We start from the raw sequence: 7,287 nt of genomic DNA, 5'->3' as shown, positions 1-7,287 counted from the left end.
ATTTAAATTAAATGATCTCTAAGATCCCTTCTTCTCAAGCTGTGATTCCTTCAAACATACTGACGCGTGATCAGCAGAATTATCCACTTTATTCTATCATTACCTCAGTGGGGAAATGTTAGGAATGGGCAAATTTGAACTCAATGTCAAGGAAAATTTTCTAACAAGAACTTTCAAAAATTGACATGGGTAGCCTTAGTCTCCCTTCTTAGGGATTTTTATAGCAAAGACTGAAAGGCCATTGCTTACCACAGAGAAGATTCCTGTGCTTGTGCTGGCTTGAGGTTCCCTCAATCCATATTTATCAGCCAAACAAGACTGTTGTCTCTGTTATTCACTGATCTCCAAGACAATCTTCCTTCCTCAGAGCTCACTGCCAAGCTCTTTCCCCCCAAACTCTTACCCTTATCCCAAGCTACTTCTGCATACACATCCTAATCTCCAGCTCCTTACCCATGACCTTCTTTTCCACCCCATCTCAGCCACATACATATTCTTGCCCTTACCATCAACCACAAGGGTTCCACATCTATATTGAATTCTGAGATTCTCGTCATTGTACCTTTCCTTCTACCGTGTAATACCCGATCCTAATGTTCATCCTCGTCATGATCTCTCATCTCTCCAACCATCCCCACACTGGTCATATTTCCCTCTCCACCATCTTGACTCTTTGGTGAACCGATTCAAGTCTACACTAAAATCCTCTTCTCTTCAATTCTTTACCTCTTAACTTGTCATTGATCTTGCCAAATCCCAGTCTTGAATTACTTCCACCATACGCAGCCTTCACTCTCATTCCCATGCTGGTGAACAAAGCTAGAGAAAATCGTGAAACTGTGCTGAGTGGGTCCACTGGTACATTATCTCAACTGAGCTCTCACTGGAGCGAGGCAATGGATTCATTATCCCCCTCTCCATGAGGGTATTTTTCAAACCTTTCCTTTGATCCCCAGTGTTTATCACAGGGCATGGAATACAGCTACTGTGGTGGTGGTTGTTAATCACTTCGTTTTCAGAGAAGACTAATATCACCAGATGATATCTTGACTCATAACTGAACTAAATTTAATAAAGCTGCTCAAAATCAGTGGTTTCATTCTCTCTTCCAGGGTTATCAAAATCCAAGCTCATATATATGTGTATGTGTGTGTATATATATATATATGTATGTATATATACATATATGTGTGTATGTATACATATATGTATATACACATACATATATACACAGGTATATATGTATATGTATATGTATAAATACATATATATGTATCAACAATATATGCTAACAATATATATACAACAATACATATATCAACTATATATATCAACAATATGTATATATCATCAACTATATACATCAACAATATCAACAATATATATTAACTATATATCAACTATATATCAACTATATATGTCAACTATATATATATATCAACAACATATGTTAACAATATATATGTCAACAATGCCAATTATATATCAACATATATATCTCAATAACTTGAATTGAAAGCTTCTTTGATATCTTCCAACTGAGATGCTGAAGCTCTGACAAAACCAGAAAAAAATCTACCTGAATTGTTTCAAAAGAATTTGTTATTGTTCTTCTTCCTTTGAGGTAATTGGTAACTTCCCACAAAGATGATTTGGAGAAAAGGAAGCAATAAAATCTGCTGAAATATCACCAAGGACAAAGACGAAAAGCCAGCTTTTATTCTGTACCGAAATGAAAGAGAAGCCTGGATTTATAGTCATGGAAAGAAGCTTGGAGGTTACTTAATTACAATGTTTCATTTCACAAACAAGGAAACTGAGGCTCAGAGGGGAAGTGATTCACGTAAAGTAACGCAGCAAGTAAGTAGCAGAGAAGGAATCGAACCTCAAGCCCTCGAGCACCAACTCTGGTGTTCTTGCCACTACCCCCTGCTGCATTTCCTATGAAAGCGATTTATTTTCTAGAGAGCTACGACCAGAATTCAAGGACCTCTTTCAGGATCAAAAACCATCTTTTCTCCTCTGGCCCATCAACCCCAGAAACAGAACAGCTCAAATACTGCTGCCACGAATGGCTAGGTGACTCCCGGAGAAATTCAAGGGCATTTTTCCCTTCTTTCAAGTTAGCATTTTTGGAACTGAGATTAAAAGCAGACAGCTGCCCGGTCCCTGCTGGACCAGCCTCCTCATTCAGTGTGTGTGGATGAAAGCAGAGAAATTAGCTGTTGGCTCCGATCTGATGATTTCCCCGGGCCTTTTTTTCTCTTCTCGAGCTGAAACAGTTGCCTAACTTAGTTTCTTCCTTGTTTTTTCTTTCAATGGCAATATGTTGAAAAACGATGAAGGAGACTTTTATGGAAAGTAGGTTTTTGATAAGAAATGCATCCTATTGATGTGGGAAGCAAAAGATGCATCGCAAAATCATAAATACGCTTTTGGCTACAGCTCTAACCAATGGAAGTCTGTTTATGGATGTGCCAGACTCTGAGAATGACAACAAAAAGCACACTTCTCCCCTTGAGGAGCTCATCTCCTGCGCCACACAAAGAATCAATAATTTAGAGCTAGAAGTGTTCTCTCACAAATCGCCATGGCCAACCGCCTCTTTTACAGATGGGGAAACTGAGGCCAGGTGGGTAACAGTGATTGGTTCAAAGTAACTCAGGCAGTAAGTGCCAAGCCCAGCTCCTCTCCTTTCAAATGCCCGGCTCTGTCCAGTGGTTCGTGCTCTCTCTGCTAAAAACCATTTAAATGTATGTTTATCCTCATGCAGTTTGATAAGGCATTTTCCAGATTTCAGCTGTTTCATGGAGCTGTTAATACAATTCTAGGTAGCAGAGTGAGGGGAAATGGGATAGAAGAGAACGATCATTCTCCTCCTTGAAAGCCAAGTTACTCAATAATATGGTCATTTGGGTTGGTGATATTACCCCCCCCCCCAATAATAATAGCTAATATTTACATAGCACTTACTTTGTGCTCGGTGCTGTACCAAGTGCTTTACAATTATCTTATTTGATCCTCACAACAACCCTGGGAAGGAAGTTATTATTATCCCCATTTTACAGATGAGAAATCTAAAGTTAAATGAATTGCCCAGGATTACATTGTTTGAGGCTGGATTTAAACTTAGCTCTCTGATTTTAGGTCCAGGGCTCTAATCCAGTTCCTTGTACAGAGGAACATGGGGTAGATCTGAAGACAGAGGACATCTGGCTATTGACAGAGTTGGACTTAATGAACTCTTATGCCCATCCACTGCTAACCTTTCCCATAGGGCTACCCTTCCCATCTCCCTTATCTAAGACTAGCGCCTTCCATCTACCATGGCACCATGCCTGGTATACATCAGGTGGTTAATATTTGTCGGCTTCTCAGGTGCCCTGAAGGAGGACATCACACAACATTAAGAGCATGATTCCTGACTGCCTCTTCATTCTAAAGTCTTTGATGGATGACAAAAGCCCTGCCGAATAAACGACTTGATTTCTGCTGTTCTCACAGATTCGACTCCCTTCCCCTACTGAGACATTGGAGGCGCTGAGTACGGAGGCAGCTTTCTACCATGTTGCAGTGGAAACAGAAGTAAAAGCCGGTTCCCCCACCTCTGAGGATGACTCCTTCAGACAACCCAGCTATTCGCACTACACTTTTAGAAGGAAGTCACCTCCCGCTAGAAGTGACCCAAGCACAGGTGGACCATCAGGGGGGATCTGGGTGCTCCATCCAGAGCCGGGGTGCTTCCTCAGCCCCCGCAGCTAGCCCTAAGTCATCTTCTCCCCAGCCCAACCAACCACCCAATTTTCCTCTACTTCCTTAACAGGAAGACTCTTAGGTCTTAGCGCTCAGTCCTTGAGAAGAGACTTGACTTGACCAACTGATAAGTAGCCACACCGGATTCAAACCCAATTGCCCTAATCCCTTCATTGAAAATCTAATTCCGGCTCCTTGGACACATAGAAAGGAGAGTAGTTGGCACAGGTAAACTATGGCGGAATTGACCTGTGAGAAGCCACAGAATTTCATACCTTCCACCTCCTCTTCTCTAAACCATGCTCCTGGTGCTTGGAAGTCTTCCATAATCATTAAAGTCAGGATTCTCCGGCTCCCGGGAAGTGAGAATTTGTTTTCTCCATCTTTCCAAATGGATCTGTGATCTCATTGAGGCAGACATTCCCTCCAAAAGTGGAAATCACAGCCCCTCCAAGGATGCCCTCCTGTGGGACTCTCCTATATTGTCATCCCATGTGTTTGCCAACCATCCCGGTGCCCGTCTTGCCATCTCAGTACCAGTGGAACACTGGGCTGTCCATTATTCCCTTCCCTCATCACTTAACAAGCCCCTCCTCTTCCCATCACTTATTTCTGTAATGAAATCCTTTACTGTGTTTCTTTGCTAATCCGTTCTAGGTTGGTCTGCCTATATTTACCATGTACACCTCCTCTTTGCTCCTTGAGTAATACCATGTTTTATTATTCTTCTTTGGAAGCTGAGTCATCCCGTGACATTTCTATAGCACTATATACACGCATTCTTATTTAAACTTCACAATTCTGTGAGGCAGGTACTAACTGTGTCTGCTTTATAAAGAAAAGATCAGACTTAAATCTTGGTTACCAAGCTTAAGTGTCCAGAGATAAGATCTGAGCCCAACAATTGTCCTCTTATTTCTCATTTAAAAATCTAATCCCAGAATTGTCCAACACTCTCATTTCTCATTATGATTTGAGCCCAGATTTGTCCAACACCTTTATTTCTCATTATGATCTGAACCCAGAATTGTCCAACCCCCTTATTTCTCATATTATAATCTGAGCCCAGAATTGTTCCAACACTCTTATTTCTCACATTACAATCTGAGCCCAGAATTATCCAACACTCTCATTTCTCATTATGATCTGAGCCCAGAATTGTCCAACACTCTCATTTCTCATTATGATTTGAGCCCAGATTTGTCCAACACCTTTATTTCTCATTATGATCTGAGCCCAGAATTGTCCAATACTCTTATTTCTCACATTACAATCTGAGCCCAGAATTGTCCAACACCCTTATTTCTCATATTATAATCTGAGCCCAGAATTATCCAACACTCTCATTTCTCATTATGATCTGAGCCCAGAATTGTCCAACACTCTCATTTCTCATTATGATTTGAGCCCAGATTTGTCCAACACCCTTATTTCTCATATTATAATCTGAGCCCAGAATTGTTCCAACACCCTTATTTCTCACATTAGGATCTGAGCCCAGAATTGTCCAACACCCTTATTTCTCATATTATAATCTGAGCCCAGAATTGTCCAACACTTTCATTTCTCATATTAAGATCTGAGCCCAGAATTATCCAACACTCTCATTTCTCATTATGATCTGAGCCCAGAATTGTTTCAATATTCTTATTTCTCACATTATGATTTGAGCCCAGAATTGTCCAACACCCTTTTTTCTCATATTATAATCTGAGCCCAGAATTGTCCAACTCTTATTTTTCATATTAAGATGAGCCCAGAATTGTTCTAACACTCTTATTTCTCATTGTGATCTGAGCCCAGAATTGTCCAACACTCATTTCTTATTTTAGACTACCTCTAACAAGATGGGCAGGCTGACTGTTGCGTCATTAGTAACAGGTGTAAAAACTTGGAGGCAATTTTCTAGCACCAGAGATAGCTCCTTTATGAGGGTATTGATTTTTTTAAATGGCACTTAAATTTTAAGTTTAAATTAAAAATAGTTTTAAATAAATTAATTTTTTAAAAATTTAAATTTTTTAAATGTCAAAAGGTTGACAAGGCATGGGTGGTTTACAATCTGTACTACTGGATATACACAGCCCAGCAAAATCAAATTCATTTTCATACTAAAATCACCTTAAGTCACATCTATTTTGAGATAAACAAACTAGGTCTAGTGGGAGGTTACATGGTCATTTCAGCAGTCTTTGTGATGGATGGTTCTCATTATAGTCAACTAAAAATAAACACAGCTACAGCCAATCGTTTCACTGAGAAATGTTCACAAGAACATGTTATTCAGTCTGGACTTGGGTGAAATCTATCACTCAATTCAACTCCTCCCTCCACCTATGAAGACTGGAGCCCTCCTCCCTTTCTCATCGGATGTGATTCTTCCGAATTTTTCAGTATCTTTTTTATCAATATTCTGTATTCTTCGATGCCTTCTTTTTAATAAACATTTAATGTGACCATGGAAACCAGTGTAATACTGAAGCTATTCAAACTGTTTTCTCTTGGTCTTAAAGCACAACCGACGCATCTTGTTTTTGAGCTGGGCACCTCCTTGGCAAATTCCCTTACGCCATTTCTTGGACACGTCATAGGTCATAACATCCTACAACCCACTTACTTGTTTCCTACCTGTTCGGTCTTTCCACTGACATTTGAGGTGGCTACAGTTAGTTCTTCCGAAAATGCTTTCTTCCTCCAAGTCATTCTGGGACCATCTTGTTGTACTTGTCCAAGAGTTCACATGCCCATCTTAGATCTCACTGAAGTGGCCCTATATCCCAGGGGATAATGCAAATGGTGGAACACGTGAAAATCCAGTCATCTGGGGAATGTTACATCTATGAGGAATCCCTCGTTTGAAGAGAACGTTTCAGGGAAGACCCAGCCAGCTAGCAGCTCCATCTACTGAACCCGTTTTGCCAACCCTTGAGAAACCACCCCATGGGTCACAGGAAAGATCCGTTATCTGTCACAGGATGAGACAGAAGGGCAGTGTGGGACTCAGTCCTGATAGAAGCAGTTTAATGGAGGATGAAGAGTCATCTGGAGAATGTTGGAACCAATGCGGGATCTCTTGTGAATGTCTCAAGACTTCCACAACAGTGAAGAACACCCAGCAAATCTACATCTCCCTCTTACATGCCTTAGTATTCAATACTGGATTTAGTTCAGTTGGTCCAGTTATTACCAATTAATAACTGAATTTGGTCATCTTGGTTCAGCTATTATAACATACTAAGTTTCTGACAAATAATTTTTTACTAGTGTTTCTATATGGCAAGACATGGACCACTGATTGACAACAAAAAAACAAGCATCACATAAAGAAAAATGGAGAGGCCCATGGTCTATGTTGTTAATGCAACATTAAACTCGTGAGAAAGAACAGGAATCTGGGATGCATGAAAGAACTAAAAACAGATAGACTAGTACCTATGAAAGACCAAAGGGATGATAGGTGGACTACCCTATCCAGTGCAATCCAGGAAATGTTGGGAAAAATCAGGAAGACCTTCAATCAGCAAGCATTTATTA

The sequence above is a fragment of the Antechinus flavipes genome, chromosome 3 (assembly GCF_016432865.1).
Source record: "Antechinus flavipes isolate AdamAnt ecotype Samford, QLD, Australia chromosome 3, AdamAnt_v2, whole genome shotgun sequence".
Taxonomy (NCBI): domain Eukaryota; kingdom Metazoa; phylum Chordata; class Mammalia; order Dasyuromorphia; family Dasyuridae; genus Antechinus; species Antechinus flavipes.
The sequence above is the reverse complement of the archived record's forward strand: the minus strand, read 5'-3'. Positions refer to the sequence as shown.